This window comes from Prionailurus viverrinus, chromosome A3, assembly GCF_022837055.1.
Source record: "Prionailurus viverrinus isolate Anna chromosome A3, UM_Priviv_1.0, whole genome shotgun sequence".
Taxonomy (NCBI): Eukaryota; Metazoa; Chordata; class Mammalia; order Carnivora; family Felidae; genus Prionailurus; species Prionailurus viverrinus.
In genome coordinates, this window is record NC_062563.1 from 35,210,186 (window position 1) to 35,226,276 (window position 16,091).

General features: G+C 42.1%; 1 protein-coding gene across 11 annotated transcripts in view; it reads left to right on the top strand.

The window, feature by feature from the left end:
• PLCB4 (phospholipase C beta 4) overlaps nt 1–16,091 on the top strand; it is a 426,835-nt gene that overhangs the window by 160,240 nt on the left and 250,504 nt on the right. For all 11 annotated transcript variants that reach the window (XM_047852988.1, XM_047852994.1, XM_047852992.1 and 8 more), the window contains one exon: nt 8,475–8,535. The gene's annotated coding sequence lies outside the window, so the exon portion shown is untranslated. The remainder of the gene's footprint in view (nt 1–8,474; nt 8,536–16,091) is intronic.

Genomic DNA, 16,091 nt, shown 5'->3' on the forward strand with positions numbered 1-16,091 from the left:
AGAGATTACATGTAATTTTTGAATACTTAGTAGTCATAGTTAAACTTATATTTTCGTAACTTCTGCTGTGTGACTACCACCAGGACACTGGAGCTGAGATGGGAACCATAGGAGAAACCTAGAGAGGGCTGAGTGAAGTATCATGGTAGTCTTTCCCTCGCGCAGAAGGCCCTGGCAAGGTGACAGCCCTTGGTCATGCCTTGCGAGGACCAGGAAAGAACACTGAGTAAATGTCACCTGATTTGTGAGTTCATCCAACCTAGTTGTGGAAATGAGCCTTGAATGTAACCGTACCTTTAATGCAGAAGTCAAGATGCAGTATTGTGTTCCCCACCCCAGCTCTGCCTCCAGTGACCTATTACTGTGACTGCTAAGCCTGGGTTTCTTGGGGTCCGTGCCACTGGTAGCGCCTGGTGCCATGCTGCCCCTGCTTTGTCTGGGTGGGGTTGATGGAAGAGAAACGAGGTTGTTCAAGTATAGATTTTGTCTTTTATCTTTACCTAGAGAAAAGCTCGCTTTGCTTTCTACAAAAGGAAATGGAGCCAGTGGTTTTTCTTTGCTTCTAGTGTTCACTTTTGCTTTGTTCCTATCTTTTCATAATCTCTGAATTTCAGAATGCAGGTATAGGAAAATGGGTGTGGAAGGTGTAAAAAAGGAACCAGTTACATTTTTCTTCCTCTCCGCCCCCCCCCCCCCCAATAGAGCTATAAGGGGATAGCAGAATGCTTGGATTGTTTCATAGCCTTCCTTGAATAAGGCGGTTACTGGTACATGGTGGGGGGGGAGGGAGGGCTTTATGCAAATTACAGAAACACACCCCTTGGCGAGGCTGCAGCCCCCATTTGCCCCCAGCCATGGCCATGAGCCAGATCTGAGTGCAGTGCATGTGTACTCAGCCCTCACCTGTGCTGTATGGTAGGTGCAGAAAGCACCCCTGTCTCCCAGCACTGGGAGCACAGATGGGTGCACAGCCAGATGCAGCTCTTAAGAGTAAGTGTACAGAGGGGCCTGGGCAGCTCAGTCGGTTGAGCATGCAACTTCCGCTCAGGTAGTGATCTCACACCTCGTGGGTTTGAGCCCAGCCTCAGGCTCAGTGCTGACAGCTCAGAGCGTGGAGCCTGCTTCAGGTTCTGTGTTTCCCTTTCTCTCTGCCCCTCCCCTGCTCGTGCTCTGTCTCTGTCTCTCAAAAATAAACATTAAAAAAAATTTTTTTTAAGTGTACTAGGCCAGATCATCAGGGTTTGAAGTCCTGCTTCTGTGCTTCCTTGCCATGCGCCCCTGGATAAATGATGTAACCACTTTGTGCCTCAGTTTCTTCTTCCGTAAAAAGTGTCTACCATAGGGTTTGGTGTGAGTTAATGACTTCATACACATAAAACAGTGAGTTAATACCTGGATGTAGTAATTTCTCAGTAAATGGTAATTATTGCTATTGTTATTCTCCTAAATTGGTCAGATTTGCTCTCTAACCTGTTTTTAAAAGGATATTTCTTAAAAGCTGCTTTTTTCTGTAAAAAAAAAAAATCTAATAGGCATTGTGCTTGTAGATGTATGAAGCATCCTTTGAATTTTCTATATCCTTTCCCTGTAAATATTGTAGAAAATATAACATGTAGGAAATGTAATTTAACTTAAGCAATTTCAGCCCATGGCGTGTGCTTGCTTTTCATTTTGTTACCTTATCATCCTACTCAAATGTTAATATTCTAGATGTTTAGTTTCATGATGGTTCAGTTTAACTGAAAGGGGAGAAACTTCTGCTCTGGATTTGGAATTTGGAAAGTACATGCATTCTTGGGTTGGCTAATGGGATCCTAAGAACATTAACTACTCCCAGTGACCAAAGTGAGAGTTGTTAACAACAACAACAAGGGGCGCCTGGGTGGCGCAGTCGGTTTAAGCGTCCGACTTCAGCCAGGTCACGATCTCGCGGTCCATGAGTTCGAGCCCCGCGTCAGGCTCTGGGCTGATGGCTCAGAGCCTGGAGCCTGTTTCCGATTCTGTGTCTCCCTCTCTCTCTGCCCCTGCCCCGTTCATGCTCTGTCTCTCTCTGTCCCAAAAATAAATAAACGTTGAAAAAAAAATAAAAATGGTTATCTATTAAAAACAACAACAACAACAAAAACCCATACTCTCCGGTTTTAACTTTCATGTATTCTCTCCACTGGCCAGTTAGCTTTCTTGTGACATGACCTCAGTTCCCATCCTGAGAAGAAAACCACACGCAGAAACAAACGTATGCTCACAGTTACTAGGTGTAGTAGGCAGAATTTGGGGATGGCTCCAAGGCGCCCATGCACTGGTATATGCACCCTGAATAATCTGTAGTACTAGGATTATATCACTCCTGTGATTCAGTTATGTTGCATAGCACAGTTGGCTTTAAGAGTGAGAGATTATCCTTGGTGGGCTTGCCCTAATCAGGAAAGCCCTTATAAAGGACTGAAGATTCAAAGAGAAGTATTCCACACAAGGAAGGTTCTTCGTCTCTGGCTTTGAAGATGGTGGGTGTGATGCGGCAAGGAATATAGGTGGCATCTAGGACCTGACAGTGGCCCCCAGCTGATAGCAAGGAAACACAAGTCCTCAGTCCTATGGCTCCAAGGAAGTAAAATTAGCCAACAACCTGACTGAGCTTGGAAACAGATTGTACCTCAGCCTCCAGAAAGGAAGCCTGGAAGACACCTTGATTTTAGCCTTGTGAGACACTGAGTGGAGAACTGAGCAACTGCGCCAGACTTCTGACCTTTAGGACTAAGAGCCAGTAAATGTGTGTTGTTTAAAGCCACGAAGTTTGTGGCAGTTTGTAATGCGATCATAGAAAACCAATACATAGGGGAAACTAGGGGAAAGAATGTAGGTGGGTCATTGCAAAACCATTACCATTATTTAGGGGGCAAAAAATCCCCCAAACACCTCATGATCTCCTACAGAGAGCCCTCAGTTACACATTTTAAAGCTGATTAGCCACAGTAAATGACAGATACAGAAGCTCTAAGTTTCCTGGGCCAAGTTTAGAGCTGTTTCTCAAACTGGCAGTTGGAGACCCAGCGAGGGGCAAAGGGATGGCTGAACTGCTCTCGGGCAGGATGTTTACTGAATAGTGGTACAGGGTGAATATGCAGAGCAGGGAGGCGGAATCCTCTTCACTCCATGCTTATAAATGTTTCTGACTACGTCTTTAATTTAGGGCTCACTAACTTGGAGAGGGCGAACAGGAAGGCGTAGGAGAGGGGGCTGTCTGGGTGGCAGTGATGGGGCAGCTGGGGGGCTGTGGGGAACTAGAAGGTGATCATTTAAACATGTATGTAGCCAGATAAGGCCCATGGAAGCCTCTCCAGTATAGCCTGGTGGGGAGAGAGTACATGTCGGGCAGACAGAATCGGAGGGTGTGAACTCGGGACCTGGAGTTTTGTTTTTGTCCACTGGCCTGTCTTCAGAGCTGGGAACAGGGTCTGGCACACAGTGAGTGCTCCATAAATGTTTGTTGAGTGACTGAAGAGACAAACATACTAATACATATGCAGAAATAGCAAATGTGATTGCATTGGTGAGAAATGCTTCTAAAATCCAGTTACTTTTAGTGTTGTGACTAGGTACCACTCTGGGCTATCCTTTTGGCCTGCTGTTTACCTTTCTTAACCTACAGCTCCATTTGAGGACTGTTTTGGAAGTCATTAACTATGGAAGAAGACCAAGCCAGTGTTGAGCGCTTCTGGCTGGCTGGCACTGCCCCAGGTACCTGGTGTGTGTTTCTTCTCCTTTTATCCTGACCCAGACTTCCAAGGTGGGTCTTAGTATGACCTGCCTTTGACAGAGGGGGAGACGGTTTCAGAGAGGCAAGGTCCGTTGCTCAAGACCACATGGCCGGTAAAGGTTGCCCTCAGCTTTATCTGATTGTCAGGCCCCTGCCATTGCTTGCTACTCCGAGCGTGTTCTGCAACCAGCGTTGGCATCACCTGACAGCCTGTTAGGGCTGCAGAATCTCTGGTCCCACCTAAGACCTATCCCAGACAGAATCTGCATTTCATTCAGATATGTGGGTGGTTTGTATCCATATGAATGTCTTGGAAAGGACATTAAATGCCAGTCCTCCTGTGTTCAATATATAGATGTGCAGAAACAGGCCGGGCGTTGTCACCCTCAAATACTGGGTTCTAAACTTGGGTTATTCATGGGCCACTTGTATGGATTTGGCCAAATTTTTCATCTGAATTTGTTACTCTTTTCCATATAAATGTATTTGCTTAAAAAGAGAATATAATTGGTAACAAACAAACCCTATAACTATATGGCAATATAGTAATATTACTGTGGTAAATAGCTGTGAAACTGTATTTATAGTAATATACTTATGTTCGATAGAAAAATGACATTTTCTTTTTTTTTCAATTTTTTTAACATTTTTTTTTTAATTTTTGAGACAGAGAGAGACAGAGCATGAATGGGGGAGGGTCAGAGAGAGGGAGACACAGAATCTGAAACAGGCTCCAGGCTCTGAGCTGTCAGCACAGAGCCTGATGCGGGGCTCGAACTCACAGACCATGAGATCATGACCTGAGCCGAAGTCGGACGCTTAACCGACCAAGCCACCCAGACGCCCCGAAAAATGACATTTTCCATAAAGAGAAGATAAGTCTTAATATACGTGCAGTTGTACATTAGCTCTCCATGTACCATTGTAAGTTAACTGTATTTTACATGTAAGCTACGCCATTAATAATAAACTGTAATCTATTGTAAGATATTTCTCTATGGACCCTTAATGGCAATGTGTTTCGTGTTACGACACACTGCTGTGATAGATTGTAAAAAATGGCCACCAAGTCTTCCCTTCCCTGCACCTATGCCCTTGTTATGTGCAGTGTCCCACTAATGGATGAGACTTTCTCCATCCTTTATAGCTGGGCTTGACCGTGTGACTAGCTTTGCCCAAAGCCACGTTAGTTAGTGCATATGACGCAGCAGAGGCTGGCGTGTTGGGTTCTGACCTCTTGCCATTCTTGCAAACTTGAGATCACTATGTGAACCAAAATAGTTACATGTTTTAAGCAACAAAGGTTTGAGGTGGTTTGTGATGCTGTACGCTTGCTGACATGAGTATTCTCAAACGCTGTTTACAAAACAATTTCCGTGTTCGAGAGCAGATCAAAGAGCAATGATTCTGTTTTGATTCAGTCTTGCCAAGTTATTCTTCATTTGAAAACAAAATCCTGATATTGAATGTCTCGGAAAGGGCATTAAATGCCAGTCCTTCTGTGTTCAATATATAGATGTACAAAAACAGGCCTGGCATTGTCACCCTCAAATACTTGCACATTTTTATCCCCATCTACTGAGAAATCAAAACTTGACCCTCGGCTACAGCTTCCCTGTCGCTTTGAAATAAGACTCTAATGCTAATAAGTCTAAATGCTGTGGCCTGTCGTTACTGGTGGTTTGCGGTAAGATGTTGGTGCTTTGTTACGGTTTGGAAGTAGTTCCGTGCATGTGCTTCTCTTTGGTGAGAGTGAAATGCAATTGTGTTTCCCATCACAAGGTATCCGTGGAGAACTGTGATAGCAAATCTTGTAGAAGTGTAAATATTCACCACTTACTGGGTTTCCTTGAGCAGTGTGAAGAAGTGTTCTGTCGTTTTTGAAAGAAGCCAACGAGTATTCATGGGTAGACTCACTGAAATGCAATCTTTAAAAAGACAGCTTTAATGAAATACAATTTACGTACCATAAAGTTCACCCATTAAAATGTACGATTGGATTTTTTTTTTGTATATTTAGAGTTGTGCAACCACTACCATGGTGTAACGTAAGAACACTTGGATTGCTTGTGTCCAGGAGCATTGACTGTCTTCCCTGCCCCTTCAGTCCTACACAACCGCCAATCTGTCTTCTATGGATTTGCCTAGAATAGGATATTTCATATACACAGAATCCTACAACATGTGGTCTTTTGTAACTGGCTTCTCTCATTTAGTATAATGCTTTCTAAAGTTTACCCATGATATGTATGTATGATATATATGTATGTATGATATGTATCCCTGTTGCATTCTTTTACTGCTGAATAAAATTCTGTTGTATTCCATCTGCATTTTGTGTATCCATTGATCAGTAAATGGGCTTTGGGATTGTTTCTACTTTTTGGCCATTATGAATAATGCTGCTATGAAAAAGTACATGTAATCTTTTTATATGGACATATGTTTTTATTACTCTTGGGTACCGGCCTAGGGAATTAGAGAAGGCAGAGGAAAAACACATCTTGTCTTTAAGTCTTTTGTTACAGAAGGACTTGGGTGGCAAGTAGTTTCTCAAAATGAGGAGCATGGTACAGCAGGGTCCTTAATCAGTGAGTGTTTCTGGAACTCTGCTTTGTTTCATAGTCCCAAGAGGCATAACATAGTTATGTAGTTGAATTTCCTGGCTATCGGCAGGCCACCTAATTATTCACCTGTTCAATGAAGATTTCCTGAGCACACTAATATGCTAGACACTGAGCAAGGTGCTAGGGATAGCTGTGATGGTTTTCAATACTTTCTTACAATACTTCATTACAAATATAAATTTAATATGAAAACAGGGTGCGTGCCATGGAGGAGGCAGTTCCATAGAGGCTAAATATGTGTCAAGGTGCCTGGGGTTGAATGCCAGCTCTGTGTGATTTCTGAAGAGTCATTTCTGAGTTTTCTCTCCTATAAAATGTGAATAATCACAGTATATACATTTTAGAGTGTTTATGTGGATTATATATGATATAATTCATGCCTAGAGCCTGGGTCAGAGTAAATATTTGCTAAATCAATAAACAAATGCACATGATACTAGATATTCTCTATTTCTGTATTTTTAAAATGGAATATTTTGTTCTTCTAGAAAATTTGGGATGAATTGGATTGTTTTTCACTTTCAATTATAAAAGTAACAGGTTTCGTGGTAAAATAGCACACAATGGTAAAATGTTAGGTTAAAATGCAAAGGTCCTTTTTTTTCCCTCTTATGTCCTTCAGCACCAGTTCTCCTGGGACAGCTACACTCAAGTTTCTTGTTATCCCTCCAGATACATTCTCTGCCTCTAATAGGATTTACACATAGGTTAGCGAGGTTTGTTTTAACACATTGGGGTCATAGTACGCATATTACTCAACTACTTGAGTTTTTAAAAATTAATACTGTGACCTGATTTTTTAAAATCTGTACATATAGATCCAACTGTTTTTTTTAATGTGTTTTTATTTTTAGTTTTTGGGGGGAGCGGGGGGTGTAGATACAGAGGATCTGAAGTGGGCTCTGTGCTGACAGCAACAAGCCCGATATGGGACTTGATCTTCTGAACCCTGAGATCATGACCTGAACCAAAGTTGGGCGTCCAACCAACTCAGCCACCCAGGTGCCCTGCTTCTTTCTTTTTAATGGCATATAGTCTTGCATCATGGATGAACCATCCTACCTAGAACCTTACTGTAGACATCTCTATACATCGATGATGACTTTCTCAATAACGCAGTTCACATTTTACAGACGTCGTTTTCCCATGTTTCAATTGCCAGTTTTCTTGAAAAAAAATTTTTTTAATGTTTATTTTTGAGAGGCAGAGACAAGGAATGAGTGGGGAGGGGCATAGAGAGAGGGAGAGACAGAGCATGAGTCAGGGAGGGGGCAGGGAGAGGGAGACAGAGAATCTAAACCAGGCGCCAGGCTCCAAGCTCTCAGCATAGAGCCCAACGCAGGGTTTGAACTCATGAACCACAAGATCATGAGCTGAGCTGAAGTCGGATGCTTAACTGACTGAGCCACTCAGGTGCCCCTCAGTTGCCAAATTTTCCACCTCTGCTCCTCCCAAATGCGAATGGATTTGCTTTTAACTTCTGTGTACTTCTGATACCACCTGGAACTTCCCACCCCTCCCAACCCCACCTTGGAAAGATCTCAAAACCTAAATTTCCACCAAACCAGAAATCTAATGTCAAATCCAGAATCTACATCACTAACTTGTTAACAAAGACAACAAAAAACATGTAGCAAAAATATACTTTTTGTAGAAAGATGCAAATCCGTTATAAATCTTAGGTGTTCAGCACTGTTCTTCATTGAAGTGGCAAACTTTTTCTTACAGTTCATCTCAGGACGTTTGACTGTTAATCAGGAAAAGATTTATATTCTAAAAGATCTTAGATGGTCTTGTTCAACTGTTCCTTAATTATCACAATAAGAGGTTGAACAGTAGATCAGCACAGCGAAGAGGATCTATAAACCCTGTAGGCTGGCGTAGCGGTAACATTTCTGATTTGATGACTGTGCGTCTTTGTTCATTTGGAAAGTAATGTCACTGATGTATTAATGTGCCTTTCTAATGTGTGTGTGTGTTTTTAATATTATAGATTCTGATTTTGAAGTACACAAAGCTGTTTCTTACATGAGAATCCTAAAGGTTCCTCTCATTGATTTTTCATTGCTCTGTGTCTGCTTGCTTCACAGAGGACGGCACTGTGAGTTGAACTAAGTGGACATCACTTGCAGTCCCTTCCACATCTGCCTGGTGAGTATTCTGCATGCTGTGGTAGAGTTTCTAGTTGTGGGGTTCTAGAACTTAGCATCTGTAAGGTGAATCCCCCTTCATTTATACTGATGTCCACCCTGAAGTGCCCCTCAAAACTGATTGACAGCTACTTTCCTTCGTGCAATGGAGCATCAGTCCCCTGGAATTTTCCAGATTCCAGTTCATTCATTCCACCAACCTAGGGCACTTCACCCTTCACTAGCTTTTCTCCTCGCTGTCTGTGGTAGTATTGCCTGCATTTAGTGAGCCATTAGATATCATTTAAGTTCCTGTTCTCTGCAGTTATTTCTGAGGGAAAATGTAGGACTTGTATTCAGTCCTATGCAGATAATGTTTAGGAAGATTCCCACAAATGTGGAAAAAAATCACAATTACGCTCATTGTCAGCTAGAATCCACCATCCATTCTGTGGGAACTACCTGTGGAAATGACAGAAATAAATTCTCCCAGTGCCTCTCTAAAGTTCCATTTTATAAATCTCCAAAGAAATGCTGAAATGGGGGCCAGTAATAGCTCTATGTGGCCAATTATTTTTATTTATAAACCAGAAGTTGCCAATGCTTTATTCTAGAGCCAGGATCTTGATGAATATGAGTTTTTTTCTGACTTCTTAATCAAATTCCTATTTTTATAACTTCTGTAGGAACTTATATAGGACTTTTTGTAGAGAGTCCTATGTTATAAGGGGAATGCTTGGACTATGTATCATTTCTTCAACAGGCAAGAAGTCATTTTATAGTGATGCATGATAAAAAATAACTAACAACTTCACTGTTCATCCTGAGAGGTGAACCCCAGCTTACAGGCATTTTAAATCAATGTTACTTTTTTCACCACCTTGCAAGTCCTGTCACACACTGTTACCTTCCAGCAGGGTCTGTGGCTGATTTTTTTCCAGCCTTTCTGTGAGGGGAGAGAAGAATCACACTTCTCTAAGTGATCAGTATTTAATGGTGACACAAGACTATCAAGAGAGTAGATTTATTATTGAGTGTCCCTACCTATTTTTAGTTGAGTGCACTGTGTTTTACTGCTTCCCATGGATGATTCATAAACTATGTTTTAGCAGGAAAACCAGAGTTGGGGTAGGAGTTTCTAAATAATTCTCTAGGGATTTTAAATCAGGATAGGCATGACATCTGCTTTTTAGCCTTTATTACATTCTTTTTGGACTGTTTGCTTTTGCTGTGCAATAGTTGTTATTCTTAAATAAGAGATCATTTTCATCGGCTTATTATAAATGAATTATGTGTGTGGTGAAAATAAACACTTGATTCAGAAGTTTAAAAACATAGCTTAGAAGTTGTTTGTTAAACATTTTAAGTTCCAAGAAGAAGTTTTTCCATATGAAGTGGTATAAATGCCAGGCACTGGATTTTACAAAGACTTTGGATGAACTAGGGTCCCAAGACAGCTAATAGAGTATGTGGGCTCTTTTTCCATTCCCTCTTCAAATAGGACCTGATTGGACCCAGTGCCCCACATGTCACCAGGTGGTGGTTACCCTTACCTTAGTCTTGCCTTCCTCCCAAAGAGAGAATTTATTTTCCTCCATCCTCTATTAAAAAAGCTCGAGGCGCCTGGGTGGCTCAGTCGGTTAAGCGGCCGACTTCGGCTCAGGTCATGATCTCGCGGTCCGTGAGTTCGAGCCCCGCGTTGGGCTCTGTGCTGACAGCTCAGAGCCTGGAGCCTGTTTCAGATTCGGTGTCTCCCTCTCTCTGACCCTCCCCCATTCATGCTCTGTCTCTCTCTGTCTCAAAAATAAATAAACGTTGAAAAAAAATTTTTAAAAATGAAAAAGCTCAACTCTAGCAACATTCAGTTGTTGAGTATCTTGTATTATGAGGCATTTCATTTTCACATTGAATTGAAATCTTGTTCTTTTATAATGTCTTCCCAATTCAAAATTGGAAACCTCTAAACCTGGGAGCTGGAAGTCTTCTGGTTTTATCTTGAACACCTGCTTTCTCTGTGATTCCCATCATGAGTACCTATGACTGTACATTAGTTCTAAGCATTTGTGTTAAGCCTGTTGCTTGCACCATAGGTATTCATAATATATTTTAATTCTTGTAATGGTACAAAGTGTATATTCTTATTTATGTCCCATTCAACTTGGCTTTTTAGCAGTGTTAGGCTTAAACTCCTAAAATAGAAAATATTTACATAGAGAGCAAAATGACTATTTTGGGATTATTCTTGACATTATATTTCTAGCTTCACGATGACTCTTGGTAAAGAGGAATTTATAAGTCAAACCAAAGGTGGTCTTCAAATATCATGGAAAGAAAGAAAACAACCCTTGATACCTTCTTTCCTGCAGTATTGAAATTTGGAAGATTTACCTAAATTTGGGGCTTCTTGCTTTCTGAATGATTTTAAATTGTTTTTTATTAAATATTGATTATATACGGAATGTACACTGTTATTGTCAGGTATGAAGCTCCCCAAACTTTAACGTTGACTTCTCTTTCCTTTTGCTTCTACTTTGGAGCCTTCCAGGCTGTCCTAATGTGTCTTGCAGCTGGAGGTATAGGCATAGATATATAGTGACAGCCGTATGTTTATATGTATGGTACCAGCTATTAGGATCTTTTACTTATTTATTTATTTATTTATTTATTTTTATTTATTTTATTTTTTAATTAATTTATTTATTTATTAGATCTAAGACCTGTGTTCTAGGGTTGCTGCAGTGCTCTTCGGGAACAAAGATGATTCTTCGTAAATTGTGGATAGTGCAGTTATTTTAAACTCTTAAGTATTATAGATAGAAGCTCTTATTTGTCGTACAACAAGAATCTGGTTTCATGTTTTCTTAGAGCCCATTCATGCATGACAAGAGTCTGGCTGAGCTCCCCAGAAGCAGACTTGAGATGAGGGATTTTTGCACGAGTGTCTTATTAAGGGAGTGCTCCCAGGAGAAACAAGTGAGTTGGAGAGGGACAGGGAAGAAAGAAGCAGGGGGATTTTTCCGAGCAAAGTCCCTGCCTCAGCCGTGATCCTGGAGGAGCTCTGGAGCATACTTGCTCCTGAGAACCACTTCCTTCTGCCCCAGAGCAAGGGGCCAAGCTTTCCCATCCTTGCAGCAACCATTGGCTGTGGACTGGTTTGGGGGGAGGCTGTGAATTTGAGAGCATTTGGGGTCTTTGCATCTGCTGAGGTAGCAGCTCCAATAGTTAAGGGGTATTCCTCTTAAAAAATCTGCAAGTGCCGGGGTACCTGCGTGGCTCAGTTGGTTAAGCCCCCGACTTTGGCTCAGGTCATGATCTCATGGTTTGTGGGTTCCAGCCCCACATCTGACTGTGCTCCTGCTTCAGATTCTGTGTCTCCTCTCTTTCTGCTCCTCCCCCGCTTGCACAGGTGCACACATACACACTCTCTCTCAAAAATTAAAAAAAAATTGCAAGTGTCATCTCTTAGAAGCAAAGCACATACAAGCCAGGAGATGGGCACACAGGACAGCTAAAAGGGACCCAGTGGTGACAGGACATGGGAGTGTCTGTTCTACCTAGCAGCAGCCATGTCATTGAATGCCATGTCATTCCTTCACTCCTACAGACCTACTTGTCATCCCTTAGACTTTCAGCCATATATTTCCTGGTACAAGTTTTCTGCATTTCGAGAAGCACCTTAAATTCACTTTCTTCCCCAGGGAAGTTAATAAGCTACTGCTTCAAATATTTTTAAGTCCAAAAGAGATTACAGTGCAGAGAGATACCTAGGTAATTTGCAGTGAGTAAAATTTCTACATATATTTGACTTAAAAAAATAATAAAATCTGAAATCTCAAAGCTTTCCTTAGATGCATGTCAGCTTGAATAATGATTTCAGTGCCCTGAACCGGGAGGCAAGGATATTGTCTGATTGTATGATTGTAACTTATTCTTGCTAGCAACATTTCTGAGCATACACACTAATTGTTATTTTTCATTCTCTCTTAACCATCCTTTTAAATTGTATTCCTTAATATTTCACCTTTGCCTTTAAGAGTTTTTTTTCTATGGAGTTTTTAGGGAAATATATATGGTGTTTCCTTGGGTACCTTTAATTCAGTAGAGCACAAAATTGTGATCCAATAGAAATATGTGAGCAGCATATGAGATTCCAATTTTTCTTGTGGCCTCATTAAAAAAGTAAAAAGGAATTGGTTGTTATAGCAGCCTGAGCTGGAGGCTGGAAAGTCCAGGATCACAGCTGAAATTAATTTTAATCTATTTAGCCTAGTACATCCTAATTATTATTTTAACATTTAATTAATATAAACAGTATTGAGATTTTACATTTCTTTCATCTGGTGTATATTTTGTACTTGAATCTCAGTTCAGACCAGCCATATTTCAAGTCCTCAGAAGCCACATTTGGCTAGTGGCACTGAGCAACTTCAGAATGTTCTAGAAAAACTCTGGTAACAGGCTTACTTCCTTTGAGATAAGACTTTGTTAGGGCTCCTGAACCGCCCTGGTAACCCTGTTCAATAAAGAAGTGAGGCAGTACTGTTTTCCAGAGAAAGTGAGCTGACTTTCCCTTAATGAGCCAATGTCCTATAGCCATGGATTATGGTTAAAACGATTGGGTTTGGCAGGTAAGCTGTCACTAATAACCTGCAGGAATGTGGAATTCTAGTATCACTTTTTAGAGGAAAAAGGATCATGAATGAACAGTAGTATGTGGAAGGATTCTAAAGAGGAAAGGATGGAGTCTTGGGTAATGGAAAGATGTGTATATGTACATAATGTGTGTTAGGGAAGAAGGTTCTAAAAAATTTGGGGTACTTGCATGGAAACCGATGAGGCTGGAGTACTAAATACACAGTAAGAATGGAAGGTAGTGGCTAGATTATGACCCAGTTCAAACCTTACATTTTCCAGTGTATGGAGTAAGGTATCTGATGATGCAGTTTATATGCTGGGGTCTGTTATAGTTATTTATCGTTGTGTAAGAAATCACTTCAGAATGTAGCAGCTTGAAACAGCAGCACTCACTCACTTCTGTGGGTCAGGGGTTTGGGTGGGTTCTGTTGTGCACTTCTGGCTTGGGGTCACTCCAGCGGTTGTATTCAGATGGCCTCTGAAGCTGAAAGAGCAAGAGGCTGGAGTAGCTGATGGCTGACTTGCCCCCCTCTCTCTCAATATAGATTCAGGATTTCTTCAGATGGTCTTTCTTCACGGGCAGCTGTGGGCCTCCTCACAGCATGGCGGCTTCAGGGCAGCCAGAAGGCTTGCGTGGGCTCTGGCAAGATGATTCCAGCTGACAAGCTGGAAGCAGCATCACTTTATGACTTGACCTTGGAAGTCATGCTGCATCATTTCCGTCATATTATTCGGTTATAGGTGAATCACAAACTTGCCCAGTTTTAAGGGGGAGGAGACTTAAAAGCCCACCTCTCAGTTGAAGGAGTGTTAAAGTCCCATTGTGTGAAGAGAATGTTAGAAATACCATCTGCCACAGGGACCCTCTCCTACTATACTATACACATCTCGACCTCTTTGCCATGATCTGGGAATGCTCTAGGATGAACGGACCACTCATTACTGGGCACGTTTCTGCACAGTGGCTCTTTCCCTTTCCCTTCCCTGGTCAGCTAGACTGGGCTGCTCTTAAGAAGACTCTGAAGTCTTCTGCTTAGGCAATGAATGGCCAGCTGGCCATTTCATGGATTGGGCTTTTCACATGTAGCTCATGAGAATGCTGCTGTTGAAGTCATTATGACATTAAAATTGTTTCTTTGTGTCATTTCCCAAAAACCCCTGAGTGGTCATGACAGCAAGAACTTCTCCCCTCAGTGTTACAGGCACCCATTTTGAGTTGGGCATACAGAGGCTTTTCCAGATGTGAAATATGGATTTTCCCCCTGCCAAATGTAAATATTTGCTTTGTTTGGTTTGTTTCTGTAAAAGGGAGGGGAAAAAATAAATTCAGTAGAGCTCCCCAGTCTTTGTACATTTTTGTGCTATATCAACAAAATGGCAAAAGCCCAGTGGAAATGGCTGCATTTAAAAACTCCTTACCTACTTTTCTGAAATGAAAACAGGAGCAAGGCATCTGGTCTGCTGTCCTCAGGTGGGAAAGGGCAATTTACTGAGGCCTGAGGACTAAAATAAACACTCCCAGGAGAGGAACCAGCTTGTGACCTTGGGCCATAACCACCTCACAGATCAACTGCTTCATTTCTTGCTGTATTTTGTGGCCCCTGTTGGGGGTGGGGGCAGATTCAGTGTCACAAAAGCAGGAGGAGAGCAGTTGGAAGAGGACCCCAGTGGCTCGGTTGGTGAAAATGCTAACAGGATCTGCTGACCCTTCTTCCTGTGTGGCCAGAGGACCTGCGGTTTAACAGTGAGCATTCAGGTAGCTGGGAGAAGGCAGTACTCAGAAAAAGTTAGCAGCAAGAAGCTCCTGTGATGGTAGTGGTGTTCCTACTCCTTGAGTAATGATATAGCAGTCTAGAATTTGGGTAGGTGCAGCCCATTTTCTCATCGGAGATATGTCAAAGAGTCCCTGCAGGACTGATAGAAAAATAGAAGTCAAACCCACATCCCTAAGCAATTAGAAATTTACTTGTTCCTGGTGACCTCTGTACTTTCTCACCTGGGTGGACACATGGTGGTGTTGGAGTCAGAATGGGAACTCTGAAACCTGGGGCCTTGGTTTTCCCATCTGGAAAATGAGCAAGCAGACTGTTGCCCAATTCATGGGTTTTGGAAGTCTTTATGGGAGATGATCCTGTAAGCTCTCCTGAGGACGAGATGGTGCGTGTATGGGACCTGTCTTATACTCCGTATGTTCTTCGTGTTTTCCTTTCCTGTGGATGTTGCTGAGGCTTCAGACTGGTTGCTAGTTAACTGGCTGGCCTCTTTCTGTGCCTCTGTAGCCCTATGCTCTTTGTTCAGTACAAAACTAAAGGAATAAACAGTCTGCAAAGGACCAGCCTTGAGGAACTCAGATACCATTTTGTCCTTACTTTAAGGACCTCCTATCCAGGGGTGCTGTGCCCTCTGGCACTCTACAAAGTGACTTTTCTGTGGATTCCAGACTATGCACAGATGCTGCTCTTCTGTGAGGAAGACCATCCCTATATTGAACCATCTTCTTTTCATGTGTTGGCAGTATTTCTGCTGCTTCTTCCATCCACATTTGCCAATACCACTGTCTCTTCTGGTGCTCCTTTCTGCCATCCTCAGGGACTTCGGTCTTAAAGACCTGGCTACTTTGCCTCTCTTGTCATCGTCGTCTTCTTTCTTCTTCTTTCTTCTTTCTTCTTCTTTCTTCTTCTTTCTTTCTTCTTTCTTCTTCTCCTCCCTCTCCTCCTTCTCCCCCTCCTCCTCCTCCTCCTCCTCCTCTTCCTCCTAAATTAAATTCACACAACCAAAATTAACCATTTGAAAGGGAACAATCCTTTGTCCTTTAGTGCATTCACAGTCTTGTGCAACTACCACCACCTTTATCTAGTTCCAAGATATTTTCATCACCCCCCAAAAAATTCCACAGTCATTAAACAGTTGCTCCCCACTTTCCCCTTCTGCAGTGCCTGGCAA